This window comes from Zalophus californianus, chromosome 9 (assembly GCF_009762305.2).
Source record: "Zalophus californianus isolate mZalCal1 chromosome 9, mZalCal1.pri.v2, whole genome shotgun sequence".
NCBI classification, from domain to species: Eukaryota; Metazoa; Chordata; class Mammalia; order Carnivora; family Otariidae; genus Zalophus; species Zalophus californianus.
The window spans coordinates 74,046,122-74,072,386 of NC_045603.1; the positions used below are offsets into that span (position 1 = coordinate 74,046,122).

At 38.2% G+C, this 26,265-nt stretch overlaps 1 long non-coding RNA gene across 2 annotated transcripts in view; it reads left to right on the forward strand.

Annotated features, from left to right (window-relative positions):
* The window catches only part of LOC113922990, a 43,220-nt gene that overhangs the window by 10,559 nt on the left and 6,396 nt on the right, over positions 1 to 26,265 (forward strand). For both annotated transcript variants that reach the window (XR_003520133.2, XR_003520134.2), the window contains exon 3: positions 15,021 to 15,149. This is a non-coding gene — a long non-coding RNA (uncharacterized LOC113922990). The remainder of the gene's footprint in view (positions 1 to 15,020; positions 15,150 to 26,265) is intronic.

Consider the following 26,265-nt stretch of genomic DNA (forward strand, 5'->3'; position numbering starts at 1 on the left):
CTAGGGGTGCCCGGGTGGCTCAGTTGGTTAAGCGGCTGACTCTTGATTTTGGCTCAGGTCATGACCTCTGGGTCGTGGGGGGTCATGAGATTGAGCCCTGTGTGGGGCTCCCATGCTCAACAGAGAGTCTGCTTGCACCTGTCTCTTTGCTCCTGCCCCTACTCGCGTGCACGCTCTCTAAAATAAAGTTTTTTTAAAAAAAGAATTTCTCATCTAAATTCTATTTCTAAAACATATTTTCCTACAATTTGGTTTTAGTTTTTACATTTAAGTTCATCATTTTTTATATTTAAATTCTGTTCTGTTGCTTATCTAATTTATATCTCTTGCAGGACCACACTATTTTCGTTGCTAAGATTATAAGCAAAGAGAGAAAGAACTAAACATTTCTCACTTCAAAATTTCCTGACTTCTCAGAAATATATTCTTTTGGGTGAACTACAGAAACTCTTTCTTCAGTCAGAAAAAGTTCCTTTGCTATTTTCACCTAACAAATTAATTCAAAAAGTCACATCTTTATAGAGTTGAATCTTCCTTGCCAAGAATAAGTTATATTTCTCCATTGCAGAAATATTTATGCCCCTTACTAGATTTTCATACTTTTCTTCATAAGGCTTGTATATGTTTTCATATGCATTTTTAAATGAAGATTTTATTTTTGACAGAGAGAGGGAGAGAGAGCCCAAGCAGGGGGAGTTGCAGGCAGAGGGAGAAGCAGGCTCCCTGCAGGGGAGCCGGATGTGGGGCTCGATCCTGGGACTCTGGGATCATGACCTGAGCCAAAGAAAGACATTTAACCGACTGAGCCACCCAGGTGCCCCTCTTCCTGTATGCATTTGTTGAGTGAGTTGTTTTGCTTTTTTAAACGGCATTTGTTTTTACAATTTCCATTAAAATTTTTTACTGGTTATTTTTAGTTAAAAAAATAATGTATTTTTGAATATTAACTGTGATATTCATTACCTTATTAAATTATCCTAGGTTTTCCAGGTATTCAATAATATCATACCATATGGATATAATGATAATTATGCTCCTTTCTACTATTTTTAAAACTTTAATTTTATGCTCATATTTTGTAGGAGACAACTGTCAAGCACCTTGTTCTGAATCTTCCTTTTAAATCATTCTTGCAGAAATTGAATGGTTTCACACACATATTCTTTTTGGGGCCTAATTTAATCAATGGATGGTATAACTGGTATAACCATACAAATATCTTCCAAATATATGGAAAGCTATTTCAATCATATGTTGACTATTTATATTAAAATTTTGTAAAATTAATTATATTTATCATTCATGATCCAGTAACTAAAGTTATTAATTAGTAAAAAAAAAAAAGGAAGAAAGATAGATGGGAAGGCATATTCTTATTACATACCTACATATATACATATATACATATATATTACCTATATACATATACATAGAGTCCCTTTGGTACTCGGTTTCTTAATAAATATCATTCAAGTTGCTCTTCTTAGTCATGTAAGTGTAAAATGATAAAATTATCTTTGTTTAATAAAGAGGAAGTAGACAACTGCTTCCCTATCTCCTCCTCCTTAGCGTGTGTACTTGTGAAAATGATAGGCCCCCAAAGAGGCTTGAACTTGTGATTTCACCATGCAAGGTCATGGGCCTTTCAGATCTTTGGAACTGTAAACACATGCTTCCAAAATTAATTCATTTTGTCATGAGCCTCACAGGAGACAACGCAAGGTGCATCTACTTATCTCACAAGGAGATAAAAGAAGTTTTTGTGGTCCTTTCTTCTGCTTTACCTTGTAAATTTGTGTGAAATTCTGTCCAGAGTTTAAACTCACTTTCATGCTAACTTACATGCATATAAAAAGGACAATGCTTCCCCAGTAATAAATTGTGCTCTTTGTGCTATGTCGAATGGAGGTTTTTTTTGTTTAACGATATTGTTATATAGTCCCAACAATTGATAAGATATGAGTGCAGTGCCTTTAAATCAAACATCGTATATATGAGTAACTTATGGAATCAGAACATCAGATCCAATGAACACTATTTCAAATGGTTCTAATATAATAATCTAATAATATCTAATAATAAAATAATAATGTATATAAAATTAATTTTACTCTGATATTCATCTTTCTTTTATAATAATGATTCCTTATAATGTTATTATTGTGTAAATATGCACATATCTTCCTTTTAAATTTATCATAAAAAAAGCATAAACATGGTCTGCCAGATTTTCTGTTCCAGAAAATATTATTAAAAGTTAATGATGTGTTTTCCCACAACACTAATTCAGTACTTTCACAAGCCAAGGCAACATCATTATTGCTAAAATCCATATTTTATCTTCTCAACAGAGTTCCTTTTGGCCCAGGAAAATGATTGAAACTTCCAAAGCAGTGCCAAATTCGGATGAACCCTGTGGATCACATAATAAAATTTTAATTGTATTCATTAAAATAAATGCTTGGGAGTACTCCAAAGAAAACCAAACTATCTGGGTGGGCTTAAAACAAATGAGGAGAAAAATGGAATTACAGGAAGAATGATTAAGGTTTAAAAGAGGCTAACTCTGCTCTTTTGAACACTTTGGGACTTTTGAGGTATCATCTTGAGATCATCTTGGAGTATGGCTCCCACGGTGAATCTGATGGATTTAACAGAGACAGTTGCAAACTTGCAGTAGTTTCTGGATGCCATCTCATTAAGTGATATCAAGCAGAAACATGTTCTTTCTCTGGATAGCACTTTTGTTTTCTTTTTGTTTCCACTCCTTTCTTTCATAATTGATGAAAATAAAGAATGCATTTCAGAATAAAGCGCTCCTAAGATACAAAGTCAGAGACTCACAATTGGGAAAAATAATTTCTTAAAATGGAGCTAATTAGAATTCACTCATGCATGAGATTGATTAGCTGACCACCCATATCTCTCAAGAAATAACACTTGAAAATATGATTTATGTGTATGCGATTAATGAGGTGAGTGTGTACCTCTCAATATTACCAGGCAATCAGGAAACTGTAAATTCAAATATAATGGGTAAAATTAGTATAAAGTAAGTTGAAATCCTGGAAATGACAACAAGCCTTGGAGGCACATTAAAGTGATGGAGAGGATTTTTGTAATTAGAGAAGAGAGACAGACTGTCGTGTACTAGAAATGCTAAAATTGGGAACCCTGAGGAAAAAATGGTAATTTTGTATTCCCCCCTTGCTGTCTAGAAATTGTCTTCACTGAGTGGCTGGCTGACACTCGGATTCCTGTTTCCTTGTTAAGCAGCCCTTCAGGAAATGGTGGCCCAGCAGGTTACCACAACTTTGTGAAAATATTTCTTCAAGTCATCTGAGTATCTCTTTACTTACTGACACTTTTCTTCCATTGTTGGGGGAATGGTCTGGAAAAGAATTCTATACTTGCTGACATGTACTTTTGGTTCCTTTGGCAGCATTTACTTAAGAGAAAATAACCAAGTTGTTGTTTTTTTGGCTTACGAATAAAATTCATTGGGGTTTGTTGAACATGAATCAGTCTTTCAGAGTCCAATCATCCAAATCTTAACAAACGAGTACTGACTAATGGAAGTACAAAACAGCAATGAAAGATCTACCTAGAACAGAGACTCCACCTCTGCAACTCACCGCCCCCCCACACACATAAAATAATGCCTAACACATACAACACTAATTGCTAGGTACTACTCTAAGCCCTTTTCTTAAAATAATTCATTTAAAATGTAAAGCAAGGGGCTCCTGGGTGGCTGTCATTGGGCGTCTGACTTCAGCTCGGGTCGTAGTCCCAGGGCCCTGGCATCGAGCCCCGCCTGGGGAGACTGCTTCTCCTTTTCCCACTTCCCTTGCTTGTGTTCCCTCTCTCGCGCGGTCTCTCTCTGTCAAATAGATAAATAAAATCTTAAAACAACAACAACAACAACAACAACAAAAGTAACCTTGTAAGTTCCTTACTAACCTTATTATCATCCCCACCTTACAGATGAAGAAACTGAAGCCAGTAAGTAGTGGAACAGATTTCACATGTGGCCTGCCTGTACACTCGGCGCTAAACCACAGGTTTTCTTAGTTCTACAGAGCAATCCTCAGCTCTGTAGAATTCTCCCTCTTTTCGGGGTTTGCATCTGTGTTCTGCTTTGTGTCTCTAGGAGTCGCCTAAGTTGTGGGACACCAAATCAATATTTGATAATAGTTTTCTCTCTGCTTCACAAAATAAACCCTCTTTTTTGGTTATCTTTTTCATGACAGAAGCTGTGGACACAGAGCTCATATCAATCTTTTTTTTTTTAAGATTTTATTTATTCATTTGACAGAAACAGCGAGAGAGGGAACACAAGCAGAGAGAGTAGGAGAGGGAGAAGCAGGCTCCCTGCTGAGCAGGGAGCCCGATGTGGGGCTCGATCCCAGGACCCTGGGATCACGACCTGAGCCGAAGGCAGACGCTCAACGTCTGAGCCACCCACCCAGGCGCCCTCATATCAACCTTTATAGGTAACTCCCACCTTTCTTTTGAGAGCTTCCAAATCTTTGCAGTTCTGATTTCTCCTGGGAGCTTTCTGCAGTATAGAAACTGAAGTGAAGTGTTGTAAGAATTATTTTCTATAAGGTGATCCCACTGACTCTACCTTTTAAAATATATCCACAACCCAAACATTTATTACCACGCCCACTGCTATCCCTGGTCCAAGCCCCCTTTCCCTCTCCCCGCATCTGCTCTCTTGGCTGTCTGGCTGGTCTTCCTGCGTCTGCCCTCACGTGCTGGGGGCGTGGCCGCAACACAACAGGCCTGCGATCCTGTTAAAAACATCGGCCTGACAGCATCATCCTTCTCTCCAAACCCTCCAATTGCTCCCGAGTGCGGGTCTTTCCGGGGATTTACATGGTCTTAATGTGGTTTTATCTTCCATTCTCTCCCTGACTTCATCTCCTATCACTGTTCTCTCTACTCTGCTCTAGTCACATTGAGCTCTTGATTACTCCTGCATATGATAAGCACCTTCCTGCTTTAGGGTTTTTCCACTGGCTGTTTCCTCTATCTGGAACATTCTTTTTTTTTTTTAAGATTTTATTTATTTGACAGAGAGACAGCGAGAGCAGGAACACAAGCGGGGGAGGGGGGTGGGAGAGGGAGAAGCAGGCCTCCCATGGATGGAGCAGGGGCTCGATCCCAGGACCCCGGGATCATGACCTGAGCTGAAGGCAGATGCTTAATGACTGAGCCACCCAGGCGCCCCTATCTCGAACATTCTTCTGATAGATATGCGCATGGCTGCCTTCTTTCAAACTGCACGTATCTTCTCTATTAGGTTTACCCTCACTACTCTATATAATTTCTTAATCTCCCATTTCTGATCTCCAGCACTCCTGAGAGCCCTCACCCTTCTCTACACTTTTCCCATAGCAATTATCACATGCTCTTTTTTATTATGCTTATTGATTATTGTTTGTCTCTCTCCTCCTCAAACTAGAATATAAACTCCATGAGAGCTAGAATCTTTGTCCATTGACTTGTATATCCCAAGCCCTTAGAATAGCGCTTTGCACATAGTGGGTGATCTATCAATTTGTTGAGTGAATGAATGATACTAATACAAAAGTAGTGATATTTTACTGGTGCTTACTTGTTCCTGAAGAGTTCTAAGCATTTTAATTCTGTTACTTCTTTAAGTCTTCACAGCAAAGCTGTGAAGTATTAGCATTATTCTTAGTTCATAGAGAATAAAACTGAGGCACAAATGTCTACCAATTAACAATTAAAAGTAACTGGGGACACCCGGATGGCTCACTGGTTAAGCATCTGCCTTCAGCTCAGGTCGTGATCCCAGAGTCCTGGGATCCTCCCTCACTGGGCTCTCTTCTCAGCAGGGAACCTGCCTCTCCCTCTGCCTGCCACTTACCCCTGCTTCTGCTCTCTCTCTCTCTCTCTCTCTCTCTGACAAATAAATAAATAAATAATTTTAAAAATAATGAAAATTAGCTAAATTTATGCTAAAATGTTGATCACAGAAATAAAGAAAGAAAAAAGATAATTATCACCCAAGATTTCTATATTTCTGGGTCCTGGGCCAGAAAAATGTTGATTTAAATAGTCTATTTTGATTGATAAAATACGACAATGATTTAAAAATATTGGAGTGAACAATTACTATATATTAAGAACAGCCTTATTCTAATCTAGATCTTTGGCTGATTCCGTAGACTTGACCAAGGACTGCTCTAGCCAGCAACTTTCTGCTAACTTACATGAAGATAAAGGCACACAGTATTAAATAAAAAGGAGCTTTTTCATGCTATTGTGCAAATACAAAATGCTTCAATTGGCAGATGTAAATTCAACCTTTAATTTGTCTGTAGAAGTGAGGAGTTATGAACTATAGAAATAATAACGATATTATTATTATTTAAAAAGCAGCGTTCAGTTTACCAAGTACCTTCATATATGTTCTCTACTGTTTGTCCTTACAGTAAGTCCGTGAGCAAGGTATTACAAACATGACTGCTCCCATTTTACAGATCCAAAAGTGCAGGCTCAAAAAACTGATATTGTTTTGCTAAGATCACACAATTAGCAGAATCAGGATTGAAAATCAGTGTTCTTTCCACGAATCAAGCTCACCGAGACTCTTAGAAAATAGTCTGAAACACGTAATTGTATTTCCTGTGCAAAGTTATAGGTGGAATATCTTAAAACTGTTAAGACTTTAAAATCCCAAAGCATAGATATCAACATATATTTATTGAAAGGAGGAAGCCAGGAAGTGAAGCCGGAGGCACCCGGAGGAGATGTAAGTAGCTCAGGTATTTTCTCAGTGGCAGAAGGGATGATGACAGTGATGGTGATGGTTTGTGTGGGAGGGGCAAGTGAAGGTTTAATTGTTGTGTGTCGGGGTGTTTGGCTCTGCCTAAAGAACGGACTAAGAACATTCCCAATCTGTCATTCTGACTATTTGCCAGGTGCAATTAGGGAAGGGAAGTTCTATTTCTTATTTGCATTCATAAATAGCACAGGACTCAGGAGAAACTGAGATTTCTGCTGCATGCATATAAGAAAATATGCAGCATCAAAGATGTTAGATGTTATTTCAGAACACCTGGGAAAAGAACTTGTTCTCTGCAAAAGAAAAAAAAATCCCTTTTCTTCAGAATACTGAATGCATGAAAAGTTTCTGTCCTACTTATCTAAGGTGTCTTTAGCACCTTGTCATCATCAAAGCATCGTACCTCTGACCCCACACTTGCAAAGGAGTGGTATGAAATAAACTTCTGAGAAGAGGAATAATATCTTGATCAAGACATATGCAGCATTATTATCCATATTCTGCATAATGCATGTTTTCGTCCATCAGAGCATCCCGTTGGCAACAAAAGAGCTGTATCATTTTGTATGTGTTTGCTTTTTAACATCTAATATAATAAGGAGGGTTACTGAGGGACTTTCTAAGATCTTTCATTATAATTAAAGTACGGTTGAAAAAATCTTTATTATTCTGTATAATATGGATTGGTTTGTTCCATTCAAATGCAAACCATTACAAGTTAGTTTATAAAGTGAGCTGAAAAAAAGTAAGAATAAATACCATAGGCTTCCTTTTTCCTTCCCTTGTGGAGTTGCGGGGGGCGGGAGGCATACTATCCGGCCAGGGGGGGCGGGGGTGGGTCTCAGCTTGCATGCAAGCTCAGTTGTGCCCATGGAGCTAAGAAAGAGTGAGCCCCTCCCCACCAGGCTCTGAGGCAGTCCTTCCACAACCTGAGATCCAGAGGCAGGTCGTGAGTGCAGCAGCTCGAGGAGTCCCTCTCATTCCTGCTCCTCCCTCACTTCTAGTAGGATGACAGGACATATATCAGAATGTACAAGCTGCTTTTCAGCAGCTCTGATTTCCCTTAAGGCTGTTTGTCTCCCTGGCTCAAAGTATAAGTCATCATGATGACTCATTTTAATGTGTAGTCTGTGATCAGGCCTTGAAATATTTCCCACATGATTTTTAAAAATATCACAGGCAACCTACTTTGCGAATATCATCAGGAAAGCAGTGGGCCGTTTTAAGAAGCTTTCAGAATTCTTCGTTTACACAGTAGTATAAATTTTCCAATATCAGAAGCTCCCATGTCCTTACTTCAGAGCTTCCCGTAAGAAGTACTGGTCTGGAAAACTGGAAATGTGATTTCAGATTATGTGACCTCCAGCACCTTTCTTTTTCCAAATCTTTACAGAAAGCTCAGGTAAGGCCCACCTACTGTGATGAAGAAAATTACATGGCCTGGAACAGAGGTTCTTAGCCTGGGATTCAAGGACATCTAGGAGAGTCCTTGAACGAGCATCGAGAGGTCCACCAGCCCCTGAAATTGTGCATGCATTTGACCATGTGCATTTTTGTGACATCTATAGCTTTCATTGAAATCTCAATGGGAACTGTGATTCCAGATATGCTAAAATCACCACCTACACTCTGTGTTTTGAGCAATATGCATTTCTAACTTCTTATTCTAGACGATTACAGATGAGAGAAATAGCCAAGTATTGTTCTTGAAGAACAAGAGCAGATGTTCTCATCCTGCCCTAGACATTTCCTCTTATTTTTTTATAGCCAAAATTGGTGAGGAACACAATTGAAATCTGCCAAGAGAAGACAGAGAAAAAGAGAAAAAAGAAAAGCAACTTCAATTCACTTATAAGAAAATGGCATGTTACTCAAGAAATGTAAATGCTTACTCTTTCTAAGTAATACAAGCTTAAGTGTGTGAACAAGAAAAATGAATCAGTTTCTGTTTCCTCAAATTTATTATTTATTCAGGGAAGGCAGAATGAGTGTTGTGATCAGCACAACAGCAAAAAAATCTGTGACTGCGTGTGGAGACAGATGTCAACTAGACTTATTGTGGTTATCACTTCACAGTGTATACAAATATGGAATCATTATGTTGTACACCTGAAACTAACAGCATATGAGATGTGGATTATACCTCAATTAAAAAACAAAAACAAAAAAAATGCATCAGTGTCGTGAAACATTAACTGCAAATATAACAGAGTATCCGTGTCAGTCAGCTTGGGCTGCCATAACAAAGGACCATAGGCTGGGAGGCTTAAACAACAGGAATGTATTTCTCACAGTTCTGGAGATTGGAGGTCTGAGATCAAGGGTCTGGACTGTGTGGTTTCTATTGAGGCCTTTCTTGCTGGCACACTGACAGCCACCTTCTCCCGATATCCTCACGTGGCCCTTCTGTGGTGCATGTGGAGAAAGCAAGCTCTTTGGTGCCTCTTCTCATGAGGCCACAATCCTATCAGACCAGGGCCCCACTCTTATGACCTCATTTAACCTTAGTGACTTCCTGATGGGTTCCCTCTCCAAATAAATATAGCCACACTAGAGGGTTAAGATTTCAACATATGAATTTGGGGTGAGTACAAACATTCAGTCCATAATAGATTTGTGATAAAAAAATATATATCTATATCTATATATATATATATATATATCTGGAGCAAGCAACACAGGCTACTAAAATAACTAGAGAAAATTTTCTGTGGAGGGGATGGTCTCCATTTGGGCTCTTAAGGGTGAGTTTATTTCAAAATATTCTTTTTATTTTAAGTTTATGGTTTTCTTTCTAGAAATGTTGATGTTCGAAAACCTTTCTTTAGTAAGAACTCCTCAACAGTTTCCATAGAATACATTTTTTTTTTGAAGTGCCTCACTTATTAGATAGAAGCCACATTAAAAGATTCAAATGTCTAAAAATACTGTTTGGCAGGGGAGATGAAGTATATTAGGAATAAGCTCCCCATATTTCCAAAATTACCTGTGTGTTTGTATGTGTGTGTGTGTAAACATGCACATGTGTATATAAGCATGCAAATGCCATTTCGCTTATATTACCTTTCAAAAAGTAGAAATCTTGAGGCGCCAAGGTGACTCAGTCGGTTAAGCGTCTGCCTTCGGCTCAGGTCATGATCCCAGGGTCTTGGGATCGAGCCCTGCATTGGGCTCCCTGCTCCGCGGGAAGCCTGCTTCTCCCTCTGCTTTTGCCCCTCCTCCCCGCTTGTATGCTCTCTCTCTCTCTGTCGTTCTCTCTCTTACTCAAATAGATAAATAAAATCTTTTTTAAAAAAGTAGAAATCTTGTTGTATGCAAAATTTAATTTGTGCTGAGATCAATTAGGATACTAATTTGTCCATTTATCCAATGTTCAAACTAGTCGTTACTGAGTACATATTATTTTATAAACAAAGAACAAAGTATGTTAGTGGATGAAACACAGTATAACTCACGACGGTAATGGTTGAAGCATGAATGCCATGAGGAGAAGACATAGAATATAAACCAAATATCTGGTGACGTGGAAAGCCTGGTAGAGGAGATGCCACTAAATCTGGTGTGAAGGGTGGGAAAGGGGGAGAAACAGCGCATCTCAAAGAGAGGAACACTTTGAAAAGCAAAGCCACAGTCATGAAAGTCAGCCTTGGGGAAGACATTTCATGCCTTCCAGCTGTAGAGAGCTTCATATTCTATGTATATGCCCCTAATTTACAACCATATGCAAAACAAAGATAAAGGGCTAATATTATGACTTTTCCATACTTGTAGTTTGCAGTTAAACGAACTATCTACAAATCAAATGGCATAAGTTCAAATCAGAGTCTTCATATTTAACCCCTCTGGGCCTATTTTTTTAATCCTAATTAAAATGATGATTAAAAACTGGAACATACTTTGCCTTATTAAGAAAGTGAAATTTGAACAAGAACTTAAAAAAGGTAGGTCATTTGACAAATGGATGTTTGAGGGAAGAGTGTTCCAGAAAGAGGGAATACTACAGCCAAGGCTGTGTCTTGTGTGTGCATGGGGCCAGTAATCAGGAGAATAGTAGTGGGAAATTAGTGAGAGAGGTAACAGAAAACAGATCATATAGGGCCTGACAGACCATTGCAAGGACTTCGGTGTTTACTCTGAGTGAAATGGGGAGTCAGTGTAGAATATTGAGCACAGGAGAGACAAAGTCCGATTTGAGATTTAAAAGGATCACTGTGTTGAAAATAGATGGAGACAGAATTTGGGGGAATGAACAAAGTGGAAAATGGAGAACTCATTACTAGGCTATTACAGTAATCCAGGCAAGACGTTTGGAGACTTGGACCAAGGTGATGGCGATGGAGGTGAAGAGCGGACAGGTTCTAGGTGCATTTTGAAGGCAGAGCCAATAGTATTTCTTTATGGATCTGGATTTAGAAAGAAAGAGTACAATCAAAAATTAGTTTTTTGACCTAAGCAACCGGAGGACTAAAGTTGCCATATACTCATGTGTGCGTGCACATACACACATATTTATTCATATATATGTTATATATATATATACATTATACAGTCTCTTTATATATATACGTACATATATATGTATGATCCACTGTCTATTCATGAGGTTATTGAGACGACATTAAATGATTTGGCACATGTAAAGCCCTTAGAATAGTGTTGGCATATAACAAATATCCAATAAATATTAGCCATTTCTCTTCATGTTTGCCTAACTCTATGTCTCTGTAGGGTCAAGTTAGTTATTTTCTTGTGGGACTTTGACTCATGCCTAGCTTCTGGATTAGACCAAAGATACCATGTGACCTAGAAATTCATCCTCCTGAGTGGAAAAGAAACTGTAAAACTTTTCTTTAAGCTGTATTTCTTGGCAAATCTCTCAGAAAGAGCAAAAATTCACCTTCGGCGAGAAAATACAGGGGCCTTCCAGATAATAGCTCATAAGCTGCTTCATCGATAGAACCCAAGTTTCACTGTCAACATCACAAAGGATTAGGAGAGAACGTGGGGGTTACTTGGGTCAGAAGGGAGGCCCTGACATGAGCCAAAAGATTAAACTGGAGCTGCAGGAAGTTCTGCAGCTTTTCACTTGAACAGAAAATTGAGAACTCAAAAAACTGAAAAACTCAAAATTTAAGAATCCAAATAAGCTGAGTAAAATGTCAGTTCCCAATCACAGACAACTAACATGGCCATTTGAGATCTCACCTATATCTTAGGAATAAACGTATTTGTATTTAATATGTAATTGTACTATTTATGTCAAACGAAGTCATGTTTTTTTCCCATGCCTAGAGAGGTAGCTGGTTTAAAATCTTACATGGGAAGGCTGTGAATAACTTGACAAAATGACACAATGCTTGGAAACTTCACACATACGGTGTTGGCTAGATAAGCACTACCTCGAAGCTAGCAGGAAGGATCGGGGCACACTAGAAGGTTTTTATGAGGAATAGCTAGATCAAAACTAGTGTGTGCTTTCTATAAATTATTATAAAATCAGAAGTAAGAAATTGACCCCAATTTGAGCAATGTGGAAAAGGAGCTGCAAATCAACAGCCAGCTAAAATTCATCCCACAATAGACATGAAACATTAAGTTGCAGAAGAAACCTCCAAAACTCTCTAGTTTTCCAGGGATAGGTATATTAGCAGACCTGCCTCGTAGGCAGTTTCTCCAGACTGTACAACTCTGAATCACATGTTTTTCTCTTGACATTTTAGTATCACGACAGGGGGTAAATTAAACTTGAACTACCTGCATAGTAGATTTTTGTTCAGGTAATTAAAGATAACAGTTGGAGTTTTGACTTCTATTGACATGTGTAGGAAGAGAAAGAAAAATGATCCTTGACCAACATGCTGGAATCCCAGTGGGGGGTGAAGTGGTTTCCACAGGTGTAATGATTAATCTGAGCTCAAAAGAGCTCTTGATTCTCTTACCTTTCTGTGGATTTGATAATTGTATGTTTCAAAGTATTCAACTATGACTGAGTTTACAAATAACATGGTCTTGTAGCAAGTTTGATCATCATGATTTATTTTTTAAATTTTCTGTGTCTGAAGAATTTAGAATATTGGCTTTAATAACCAACCTGGATGACCCAAAGCACCAATCAATACTACCCATAAATCTCATAAGTAGGACTATGAATGTGTATTTTTCTGCAGTTATAGAAAAAAAAAAAGAAATACAATGTTAACATTAACAGGAATTTACTGTTCTCTTTCCTCCTTCTCCCTCCCACTCCTTTTGACATCTAGCATTTCAGTTTTATTTGTATAACTAATCAGATGGTAAAGAAAGTCAAAACCCCAACCTGATTGAAATAGATGGTGGAACAGTGACACTGGAGTGAGGGCTGCCTTCTGGGTCATCGCCTTGCTGTCATCAAAAGCAGCCCATTGACCACTTCATTTTAATTACAGCTCTTTGGGACTATTTTGGTGCCAGGGAAGATCCTGCACTTGTTTTATGAGGAACATGATTAAAGTTGTCATTCCTCACACATCCAAGTGCATGAAAGCAGAAAAGAATTGGTTGCTTTAGGTTCCTATTTAATTGAGACACCCCCCAAAAAAAGATTAAATGTAAATGAAGTCTATACAAATGTTTGATCTGCAAAATGTTAGGGATTCTTTGAGGTGAAAAGGGTTACGTAAATGTAACTTGTTATCATTGGTTTTCTGAACAAATGGAGAAAAATGTTTGGGAAACAGATGATGAAAGGGAGTGCATGTTGTTGTGCTCTTGGTTGAATGTTCCCTTGACCCTGATGCTTCCCACATCTTCAGCATTCCCACACAAAAGTCAGCCCATTGCCAGACTGACATGTGTATAACTGATGGAAATTATTTACGCTACGTTTTGCGGCCATTGTAATTCTTCTGCTCTAAGGTCAGCTGTAACAGTGGGAGTGTTGCACACTTTTCAAGGGGAGCTGTGAAGGTGAAAGCTTCTGGATTCCACCGTAGAGAGATATTTTCAAATTTTTGTTTTATCATGCTTATTTCAAAAAGCACCAAGAAACTTAAATATCTCCAAATAAGAGAAAGATCTTGGAAAATGTAAAATCGTATTTGCTAAGAATATCTATATCCAAACAAAATGACAAGCAAAGGAAAATTATAAAGTATCATTATTCAGTAAATTTAAATTAAGCACTGACTAAATGTTATTTAGTTTTTAGACGCAGCAAACACAGATGAGTTAGACAAGGTCCTGGCCCTTAAGAATATAACTCTTTTGAAAGGTATGCATTTACGTTTTATAAAAGGAGAAAGAATTAAAATCTGAGTGGCTTGTGTTTAAGGTTATTTGTTGTTTTGACTAAGGCAGAGACTATCACTACAACTTTCCAATTACTGCTTTCCCACCAGTGGAGAAAAAGGCATGAAGAATGCATTTAAAAAAAAAAAAAGGACTCAGGTGGTAGAAGAGCCAAAATAAGAAAACCTAGAGTCAAAAATTCCTTTTCAACATGGGATTTGGTATTCTATGGTAAATATGTTAAGAACTTTCAATAAACAACTTCAGAGTCAAAAAAAACCACTTCTCCTGGTCCACAGACTTTAAATGTATTGACTTCTTTTCATTGCTCTGTCAAAAAAAAAAAAAAAAAAAAAGTGATGCTAGTTTCCGATTGAATAAAGGTATGTGGTAAAGGTTCATAAATTACTGTTTCTCTTGGTACCAGCAGAAATGACACTGATAAATAAGGTAGGACCAATAAAAAACATTGCAGGCCAGAAAACATTTTGTTGGTGATGCAGTTAAAGAAAACTTATCTCAACAAGATCCAAGTAATTAGTCATCACTGTATCCTTGTGAGAGGTATGACCTAAAAATGTCATGCTCCTCATCTTTCTAGGTTCTTCATTGAATCCAAGCGGAGGTCAAATTTGAACTTGCAATGTCTATTTTCCATACTGTTGCATCTGCTGAGGAACTCAGCTATGAATTTAATGGTCCACATATTCACACAAGTCAAGATTTGAACACTTTGTGCATTTCCCTGCTCAGTTACTTTCAAGAACCCAGTTCAAAAGGATAGCGAAGCTCAGTTTCCTTCTTACTTCCAGCTGACATTAAAATGCAAGTCACCCAGTTCTTATGTTCTCCATGTTTACTAACTATATACATAGTTGGTTGGCTTAAATAAATAAACAAACCCTTACTTGTACATATAAATACATTTCAGGTATCCTCGTGGACCCAGGTAACTCAACAAGATCTCTCCATCAGCCAGTTTGACAGATCCAATAGTTAGATGTGAGATCAGAGTGCCTGCATTGTCTGCCTTGTATGCCTAAAATGCTATCATCACATGGTAAGTGTTTTCTTATTGCCTGTGATAAAATGAAGGTTTCCTCATTTCATTAAGTAGTTTGGAGACTGATCAGCATTTTTAGCAAGGTATTATTGAGGACAAAGGCAGATGAAAAGAAGGCCATGAAGGAAAATTACTACTCTTACTACTCTAACTATGACCACTACTACTACGAACTAAGGGTAATCGAGTGCTTCCTACCTTCTAAGTGTTGTACATATATTATCCTATTTAATTCTTAAAATAACCTTACATGGTGGGTATGTATCATCCACTTTACAAATGTGGCAACTAAGGCACAGTGAAGCTAATTACCTTGTCCTAGATTACAATAGAGCCACTAAATAATGGAGGTAAATTTTCAGACATAGGAGGTCTAGCTCTACACTTAACCTTATTTTGCTTAAATCATTTGTAATCTATTTGATTTTGCCAACAAATATTAATAAGTATCCAGAACAATTGGTTTATGAAGAATAGAAACAGAGGACACCAAGTTTTTCTTCACATTTTCCCCCTGAACTAGCCTGCATTTCATAGGGAAGGATATGTGTCAGGTAGGCAGTGCAGATGGCTCATCTCTAGGCTCCTATGATATTGCTCAGAGCAAGGCAAATCAATATTTGGGCTTTTTTTCTGGTACCAGAATCATGGCAGGGAAGCTAAATACATTCTTTCTCATCATTTCCTTGGAAACACTACAAATAGTTCTGCCCAAAGCACATAAAATTGGGCTAACTGATCATTAAGTGATTGTTGGGGCCTCCTTCGATATGGGGGTAATGGAGACAAGACTCCACAAGGTGAAGCTGTGAGAACAAAATACTTTAAGAGAAGGAACTATTACTTTCCGTTTTTTTTAAATTTTATTTTATTATGTTAACTATCATACATTACATCATTAGCTTTTGATGTAGTGTTCCATGATTCATTGTTTGTGTATAACACCCAGGTTTTATACTCCAATTTCCAAAGTCAGTGAAACGAGCGAAATGGCTTCCACGTTTGTCAGATTCTGAAAATGAGGTCTCTATCGACTGACTTGCCCAAATTCACTGAATTAGCTGGTGTTAAATCTGTGTTTAGACCCAGATTGGGACAATCCCCAATCAGCAATCTTTCATAAAACAATTTAAAAGATATATCTATTTATATCCTATTGGGCACTTGGCATTTTATATATATACATATACATCATATATACACATATATGATTAGTAAGATGTTAATGTGTTTATATATATATATGATGAATAAGAGGTCAAGAGTGGGCCTTTAGTGGCACTCTGACACTTCTCTCTCTCTCCCTCTCCTCTCCTACTGTGAAATTATTTGCTTTTGTAATGCTGCTTCTACTTGTATCAAATACCAGAGTAACATACTGTCACTTCCCAAAACCTTCTAGCCAGAAAACTGGAGTCCAGGTAAACAAAGAAAACAACAAACCGTCCTTAGTTTTCAGCTCCAAACAGAAATTAGATTGTTGACTTAAAATTACAAAGACAAAGACATATATCATAACAACCTGAAGTCCAGTAGCATTAAGAATAAATGTTAGTACTAGATTGTAGGATGCAAAGTGAATGTTGGTCTCAGGGAGTTAAAAACCTAATGCAATTTAATTTTACAGCAGAAAATTCACAGTAGGCACTCTAGGCAATTAAAGAAACAAGTTCCTAGGGTACCATCTCAGAAACTGAACCTTACTCAGCCTATCAAGATAGGACATGAAATTACTTTGATTTAAAAAGTCATGATGGGAATAGACACTTATTACAAGTCATAAAAGCCTGGAATGTCTAATTCCAATTCTGACAGTAAGATCCATTTAGATATGGCACTGCTTAATAATCTCGTCACTAAAACGTGAAGAGTTACTACTTACTCTGTACCTCAAACCATTTTAGATTCATACAAGCATGGTGGTTTAATAATGGTAAAATATATTCAAAGAATGAGTCACTCTCCACTCATCTCATCTGTAGCTGGTGGCTCTGAAGAAATAGCTTTTAATAAAATGTAGGGGAAGACAAAGTAGAAAAATTTTCCTCTTAGTCACCATTGGTACTTGGGGATTATGGACTTCTTATTCTTTTTTTTTTTAATTTTACTTTTTTTCTTTCTCTCTCTCTCTCTCTCTTTTTTTTTTTTATTCAATATGTGCCCTCTCGGGCTTCTTATTCTTAAAATATTTTGCCAAGGAACTATAGTCATCAACATTGATTCACTTCCAAATTCTCAGTAACTAGTTCTACTTGGGCAATTTATGACCTTCTATTCTTCCACACACCAAAAGGGAAGCAAAAAAAAAAAGATAAACAGATGATGTATACAGTTTTTAAATGGAGAAAGAGGATGTGGGAGGTAGGAGATTATTCTTAGAAGAAAAAAAAACAACTTTAGTTGCTCCTTATCAATACTTCATCTAAAGTTTATCCCATCATTCTTTCATTCTGAATCACAAGTCTATAATTTATTGTCTTCAAAACACTTAGGTCTATTCAAAATTATAATGATTTGTTTACATATTATCTTCTCCTTGTGCTCACTTGAAAATTTGATCCTCGAGAGTCATGGACTTTTAATTTTTTTTTCTTACATCATTGTTTTTCCAGTTAATAATACCCAGAGTAGAAGCTCAAAAATGTATTGAGTGAACGAACAAACAACACATGACTATTTAATGCATTCAAGAGAAAAATTATGTCACAAATGAGGCTAATAGTTGCAAATAACCTCAGTCCTCAGTTTAAAAAAAAAATTGAAGGTTTAGGATCATGGCCTCAGTTTCTTACAAACTAATACATTGGTTTATCATGCATTGACCAACTAGAAAATATTTATATTTTAAATACAGTTAATTAAATTTATCATATCAACTCAATTGAATGTTATGATGCTTTTAAAGTGTTAAGGTGAAGCCTTATGCAGCTAAATGGAAATGTATACATACTATATTGATAAGTGAAATAACTACAGTGAAAAATTTTTGCCTGTTCTATAAAATCATAGGAATGGAAAGGAAGAAAATTAAATTTAAGTGGTTACCTTTGTTTTAGATGGTGCTGCTCAGGATGATTTCCTGTTTTGTTTTTGTTTTGTTTTTTTAACTTGTTAGTTTTGTAATAAAGCTTATTTATAAGTCAATCAGAGAAAGACAATTATCATATGATCTCACTCATATGTGGAATTTAAGAAACAAAACAGCATAGGAGCATAGGGGAAGAGAGGAAAAAATAAAAAAAGACGAAATCAGAGAAGGAGATAAACCATTAGAGACTCTTTTTTTTTTTAAACCATAAGAGACTCTTTTTTTAATTTTTTTTAATGGTTTAGATATTTATTTCTTTTTTTTATTTTATTATGTTGTTAGTCACCATACAATACACCATTAGTTGTTTTTTTTTTCAGTGCTCCACGCAGAATGTGCCCTCATTAATACCCATCCCAGGCTTACCCACCCCCCACCCCCCTACCCTCTAGAACCCTCAGTTTGTTTTTCAGGGTCCATCGTCTCTCGTCGTGCGTCTCCCCCTCCGATTCCCCCCCTTCATTCTTCCCCTCCTGCTATCTTCTTTTTTATTTTCTTAACATATATTGCATTATTTGTTTCAGAGGTACAGATCTGCGGTTCAACAGTTGAAAAATTCACAGCGCTCACCATAGCACATACCCTCCCCAATGTCTATCACCCAGCCACCCCATCCCTCCCACCCCACCCCCACTCCAGCAACCCTCAGTTTGTTTCCTGAGATTAAGAATTCCTCATATCAGTGAGGTCATATGATACATGTCTTTCTCTGATTGACTTCTTTCACTCAGCATAATACCCTCCAGTTCCATCCACATCATTGCAAATGGCAAGATCTCATTCTTTTGATGGCTGCATAGTATTCCATTGTATGATATATCATCTCTTCTTGATCCATTCATCTGTCGATGGACATCTTGGCTCTTTCCACGGTTTGGCTATTGTGGACATTGCTGCTATAAACATCGGGATACACGTACCCCTTCAGATCCCTACATTTGTATCTTTGGGGTAAATACCCAGTAGTGCAATTGCTGGATTGTATAGTAGCTCAATTTTCAACTTTTTGAGGAACCTCCATACTGTTTTCCAGAGTGGTTTCACCAGCTTCCCTTCTCACCAATAGTGTAGGAGGGTTCCCCTTTCTCCGCATCCCCGCCAACATCTGTTGTTGCCTGACTCGTTAATTTTAGCCATTCTGACTGGTGTGAGGTGGTATCTCGTTGAGGTTTTGATTAGGATTTCCCTGATGCCGAGCGATGCTGAGCACTTTTTCATGTGTCTGTTGGCCATTTGGATGTCTTCCTTGGAAAAATGTCTGTTCATGTCGTCTGCCCATTTCTTGATTGGATTATTTGTTCTTTGGGTGTTGAGTTTGATAAGTTCTTTATAGATTTTGGATACTAGCCCTTTATCTGATATGTCATTTGCAAATATCTTCTCCCATTCTGTCGCTTGTCTTTTGGTTTTGTTGACTGTTTCTTTTGCTGTGCAAAAGCTTTTTATCTTGATGAGGTCCCAATAGTTCATTTTTGCCTTTGCTTCCCTTGCCTTTGGTGATGATTCTAGGAAGAATTTGCTGCGGCTGAGGTCAAAGAGGTTGCTGCCTGTGTTCTCCTTTAGGATTTTGATGGACCCCTGTCTCACATTTAGGTCTTTCAAACATTTTGAGTCTATTTTTGTGTTTGGTGTAAGGAAATGGCCCAGTTTCATTTTTCTGCATGTGGCTGTCCAATTTTCCCAACACCATTTGTTGAAGAGACTGTCTTTTTTCCATTGGACATTCCTTCCTGCTTTGTCAAAGATGAGTTGACCATAGAGTTGAGGGTCCATTTCTGGGCTCTCTATTCTGTTCCACTGATCTATGTGTCTGTTTTTGTGCCAGTACCATACTGTCTTGATGATGACAGCTTTGTAATAGAGCTGGAAGTCCAGAATTGTGATGCCGCCAGCTTTGCTTTTCATTTTCAACATTCCTCTGGCTATTCAATGTCTTTTCTGGATCCATACAAATTTTAGGATTATTTGTTCCATTTCTTTGAAAAAAGTGGATGGTATTTTAATGGGGATGGCATCGAATGTATAGATTGCTCTAGGTAGCATTGACATCTTCACAATGTTTGTTCTTCCAATCCATGAGCATGGAACGTTTTTCCATTTCTTTGTGTCTTCCTCAATTTCTTTCATGAGTATTTTATAGTTTTCTGAGTACAGATCCTTTGCCTCTTTGGTTAGATTTATTCCTAGGTATCTTATGGTTTTGGGTGCAATTGTAAATGGGATCGACTCCTTAATTTCTCTCTCTTCTGTCTTGTTGTTGGTGTATAGGAATGTCACTGATTTCTGTGCATTGATTTTATATCCTGCCACTTTACTGAATTCCTGTATGAGTTCTAGCAGTTTTGGGGTGGAGTCTTTTGGGTTTTCCACATAAAGTATCATATCATCTGCAAAGAGTGAGAGTTTGACTTCTTCTTTGCTGATTTGGATGCCTTTGATTTCTTTTTGTTGTCTGATTGCTGTGGCTAGAACTTCCAAAACTATGTTGAATAGTAGTGGTGCTAGTGGACATCCCTGTCGCGTTCCTGACCTTAGGGGGAAATCTCTCAGTTTTTCCCCATTGAGAATGATATTTGCTGTAGGTTTTTCATAGATGGCTTTTATGATATTGAGGTATGTACCCTCTATCCCTATACTCTGAAGAGTTTTGATCAAGAAAGGATGCTGTACTTTGTCAAATGCTTTTTCTGCATCTATTGAGAGGATCATATGATTATTGTTCTTTTTTTTTGTTAATATATTGTATCACGTTGATTGATTTGCAGATGTTCAACCCACCTTGCAGCCCAGGGATAAATCCCACTTGGTCGTGGTGAATAATCCTTTTAATGTACTGTTGGATCCTATTGGCTAGTATTTTGGTGAGAATTTTTGCATCCATGCTCATCAAGGATATTGATCTGTAATTCTCCTTTTTGATGGAGCCTTTGTCTGGTTTGGGGATCAAGGTAATGGTGGCCTCATAAAACGAGTTTGGAAGTTTTCCTTCCATTTCTATTTTTTGGAACAGTTTCAGAAGAATAGGTATTAATTCTTCTTGAAATGTTTGGTAGAATTCCCCTGGGAAGCCATCTGGCCCTGGGCTTTTGTTTGTTGGGAGATTTTTGATGACTGCTTCAATTTCCTTAGTAGTTGTAGGTCTGTTCAGGTTTTCTATTTCTTCCTGGTCCAATTTTGGTAGTTGAGACATCTCTAGGAATGCACCCATTTCTTCCAGGTTATCTAATTTGCTGGCATAGAGTTGCTCATAATATATTCTTATAATTGTTTGTATTTCTTTGGTGTTGGTTGTGATCTCTCCTCTTTCATTCATGATTTTGTTGATTTGGATCATTTCTCTTTTCTTTTTGATAAGTCTGGCCAGGGGTTTATCAATCTTGTTAATTCTTTCAAAGAACCAGCTCCTAGTTTCGTTGATTTGTTCAACTCTTCCTTTGGTTTCTATTTCATTGATTTCTGCTCTGATCTTTATTATTTCTCTTCTCCTGCTGGGTTTAGGCTTTATTTGCTGTTTTTCTCTAGCTCCTTTAGGTGTAGGGTTAGGTTGTGTTTTGAGACCTTTCTTGTTTCTTGAGAAAGGCTTGTATTGCTATATACTTTCCTCTTAGGACTGCCTTTGCTGCATCCCAAAGATTTTGAACAGTTGTGTTTTCATTTTCATTGGGTTTCCATGAATTTTTTTAATTCTTCTTTAATTTCCTGGTTGACCCACTCATTCTTTAGTAGGATGCTCTTCAGCTTCCATGTATTTGAGTTCTTTCCGACTTTCCTCTTGTGATTGAGTTCTAGTTTCAAAGCATTGTGGTCTGAAAATATGCAGGGAATAATCTCAATCTTTCGATACTGGTTGAGACCTGATTTGTGACCTAGGATGTGATCTATTTTGGAGGATGTTCCATGGGCACTAGAGAAGAATGTGTATTCCGTTGCTTTGGGATGGAATGTTCTGAATATGTCTGTGAAGTCCATTTGGTCCAGTGTGTCACTTAAAGCCTTTATTTCCTTGTTGATCTTTTGCTTAGATGATCTGTCCATTTCAGTCAGGGGGGTGTTAAAGTCCCCCACTATTATTGTATTGTTGTCAATGTGTTTCTTTGCTTTTATTATTAATTGCCTTATATAATTGGCTGCTCCCATGTTAGGGGCATAGATATTTACAATTGTTAGAACTTCTTGTTGGATAAACCCTTTAAGTAGTATATAGTGTCCTTCCTCATCTCTTATTACAGTCTTTCATTTAAAATCAAATTTGTCTGATATAAGGATTGCCACCCAGGCTTTCTCTTGGTGTCCATTAGCATGGTAAATGGTTTTCCACCCTCTCACTTTCAATCTGGGGGTGTCTTTGGGTCTAAAATGAGTCTCTTACAGATAGCATATCGATGGGTCTTGTTTTTTAATCCAATCTGATAGCCTGTGTCTTTTGATTGAGGCATTTAGCCCATTTACATTCAGGGTAACTATTGAAAGATATGAATTTAGTGCCATTGTATTGCCTGTAAAGGTGACTGTTATTGCATATTGTCTGTGTTCCTTTCTGGTCTATGCTGCTTTTAGGCTTTCTCTTTGCTTAGAGGACCCCTTTCAATATTTCTTGTAGGGCTGGTTTTGTGTTTGCAAATTCCTTTAGTTTTTGTTTGTCCTGGAAGCTTTTTATCTCTCCTTCTATCTTCAATGACAGCCTAGCTGGATATAGTATTCTTGGCTGCATATTTTCCTCGTTTAGTACTCTGAAGATATCATGCCAGTCCTTTCTGGCCTGCCAGGTCTCTGTGGATAGGTCTGTTGCCAATCTAATGTTTCTACCATTATAGGTTACATATCTCTTCTCCCGAGCTGCTTTCAGGATTTTCTCTTTATCTCTGAGACTTACAAGTTTTACTTTTAGATGTCGGGTGTTGACCTATTTTTATTGATTTTGAGAGGGGTTCTCTGTGCCTCCTGGATTTTGATGCCTGTTTCCTTCCCCACATTAGGGAAGTTCTCTGTTACAATTTGCTCCAATATACCTTCTGCCACTCTCTCTCTTTCTTCTTCTCCTGGGATCCTAATTATTCTAATATTGTTTCTTCTTATGGTATCGCTTATCTCTCGAATTCTGCCCTCATGATCCAGTAGTTGTTTATCTCTCTTTTTCTCAGCTTTTTTATTTTCCATCATTTGGTCTTCTATATCGCTGACTCTCTCTTCTGCCTCATTTATCCTAGCAGTTAGTGCCTCCATTTTTGATTGCACCTCATTAATAGCCTTTTTGATTTCGACTTGGTTAGATTTTAGTTCTTTTATTTCTCCAGGAAGGTTTTCTCTAATAACTTCTATGTTTTTTTCAAGCCCAGCTAGTATCTTTAAAATCATGATTCTGAACTCTAGTTCCGACATCGTACTAATGTCCATTATTGAGTAGGTCCCTGGCAGACAGTACTGCCTCTTGTTCTTTTTGTTGAGGTGATTTTTTCCATCTTGTCATTTTGTCCAGAGGACAACAGATGAATGAGAGAACAAAATGCTAACAGGGTAACAACATCCCCAGAAAATATACTCTAAACAAATCAGAAAAGACCTGAAACCAGGGGAAAAGAAAGGAAAAGAAAGAAAAAAGAGAGAAAAAAAGGAAAAAGAAAAAGATAAAAACAAACAAAAACAGAACGAAACAAAACAGAATATGATCAAATATGATCAGGCTGGTGCATAGATCAGTGCCACACACTAGATTTTGGGTGTATTTTGGTCTGTTAGAAGAAAGTGCCTCCCAAAATTTCAAAGAAAGAAAGACTTAAATATGTACAAAATAGGGGTTGATACGATGAAGGGATGGAATATGTGTAAAGATGAAAATTATAAAAAAATTTTAAAAAAGGAATTGATAAGAAGGTGTTTGAAAAAAGAAAGAAGAGGATTAAAAAAAAAGAAAGAAAGAAAAAAGGGGAGAGAATGTGATCAGGCAGGAGACTAGAACAAAGCCATACACTAGAGATTTAGGGTATATTTTGATATGTTAGAAGAAACTGTACCTCAAAATTTTAAAGAGAGAACAACTTACATATATATGCCAAAAATAAGGGTAACTACTATGAAGGGATAGAATATGACTCTAAAAATGAAAAATATTTTTTTTTAAAAGGGAGTGATAAGATGTTGGTTTAAAAAGGGAAAAAGAAAAATTCAAAAAAAAAGTTAAAAAAAATTAGCTTTGAAAGACTAATGAATCATGGTAAAAAAAAGCCATGAATTCTATGTGCAGTATTCCCCTAGCGCTGGAGTTCTCCCATTCTCATTGATCGGTAAACTTGGTCTTGGGTGGCTGTTCGTGCTGATCTTCTGGGGGAGGGGCCTGTTGCCGTGGTTCCCAAATGTCTTTGCAGGAGGCAGAATTGCCCCCTCCTTGCCTGGTCCGGGCTAAGTAATCTGCTCAGGTTTGCTCTCGGGACCTTTTGTTCCCCGCAAGCTTTCGGTACAGGTTTGGAGGATGAGAGTGAAAATGGTGGCCTCCCAATCTCCATCCCAGAGGAGCTGAGAACTCGGGGCCCTGCTCCTCAGTGCGCCCCCAGAGAAAAGCAGTCAATCACTCCTGTCTCCCTGGTCACCGGCCGCACTCCGTGCTCACCCGGCCTGTGACCGAGCATTTCTATCTCTCTCTTTTTTTTTTTTAAAGATTTATTTATTTATTTGAGAGAGCAAGAATGAGAGAGAGAGTACATGAGAGGGGGGAGGGTCAGAGGGAGAAGCAGGCTCCCTGCTCAGCAAGGAGCCTGATGTGGGACTCGATCCTGGGACTCTGGGATCATGACCTGAGCCAAAGGCAGTCGCTTAACCAACTGAGCCAACCAGGCGCCCCGAGCGTTTCTGTCTCTGGCACCTGACTCAGTGTGGAGTCTCCAAGCCCAGCAGATCCCTGAGGTGCGCTCCCGCACCACTCCTCCCAGGGGAGGAAGGGGAGTCTCCCCGGATCTGCCGCTTGTTGGGTCCCTGCTGGAGAAGCAGTGGCCCGACTGTGCTGTAGAACATGGTTTATGGCAACCCCGAGCTGAGAGCCCCGCGCCTTGGCTCCATCTCTGCAGCCAGCTTCCCCGCTTCGATACCTGGGAGCTCTGCCACACTCAGGCACCCCTGGTCTTCCTGTGACCCCGAGGGTCCTGAGACCACACTGTCCCAGAGTGGGTTCCACCCATGGCTTAGCCACTGGAGCGACGTCTCTCAGCAGAGCCGACTTCTAAAATTTCCGATTTTGTGCTCCGCGGCTCTATCACTTGCCAGAAGCGGCCGATGGAGGCCCCCTCCCCGGCCATCTATCCTCCCGAACATTGCCTCGGATTCACTTCTCCGCACGTCCTACCTTCCAGAAAGTGGTCGCTTTTCTGTTCAGAGAGTTGTTGCTATTCTTTTCTTCAATCTCCTGTTGAGTTTGTAAGTGTTCATAATGGTTTGATCCCTATCCAGCTGAATTCCTGAGACCAAACGAAATCCAGGGCTCCTACTTCTCTGCCATCTTGTTCCGCCCCCTAAACCATAAGAAACCCTTAATCATAGGAAATAAACTGAGGGTTGCTGGAGGGGAGGAGGGTGAGGGGTGAGCTAACTGGGGGTTGGGCCGTAAGGAGGGCATGTGACGTAATGAGCTCTGATCTTATATAAGACTGATAAATCACTGACCTCTACTTCTGAAACTAATAATACATTATATGTTAATTAATTGAATTTAAATTTAAAAATGCTTATTTATATTTTGAAATATTGGCATTCAAAAATTTTGGGGACCTGTCCCAGGCTGATTCAGCATTTGAGTTTGCCATAGATCTAGGATTTTCTAAAATCTCCAAAATTGACTACTTTCCTGTATCTTTCTTGAAGCAAGATAACTGTTGCCTCTCATTTTGGTTGACTAACAACTGACATTTACTTACTGCTCTCAGTGTATTTTTCCCACCATGATTAACTCCATTACTGCTTCTTTCCACTGTTAACTCTCTCCCCATTCTTTCTTTCTCTTATTCCAAGAATAGCTATCACAAACATTATCCCCTCAAA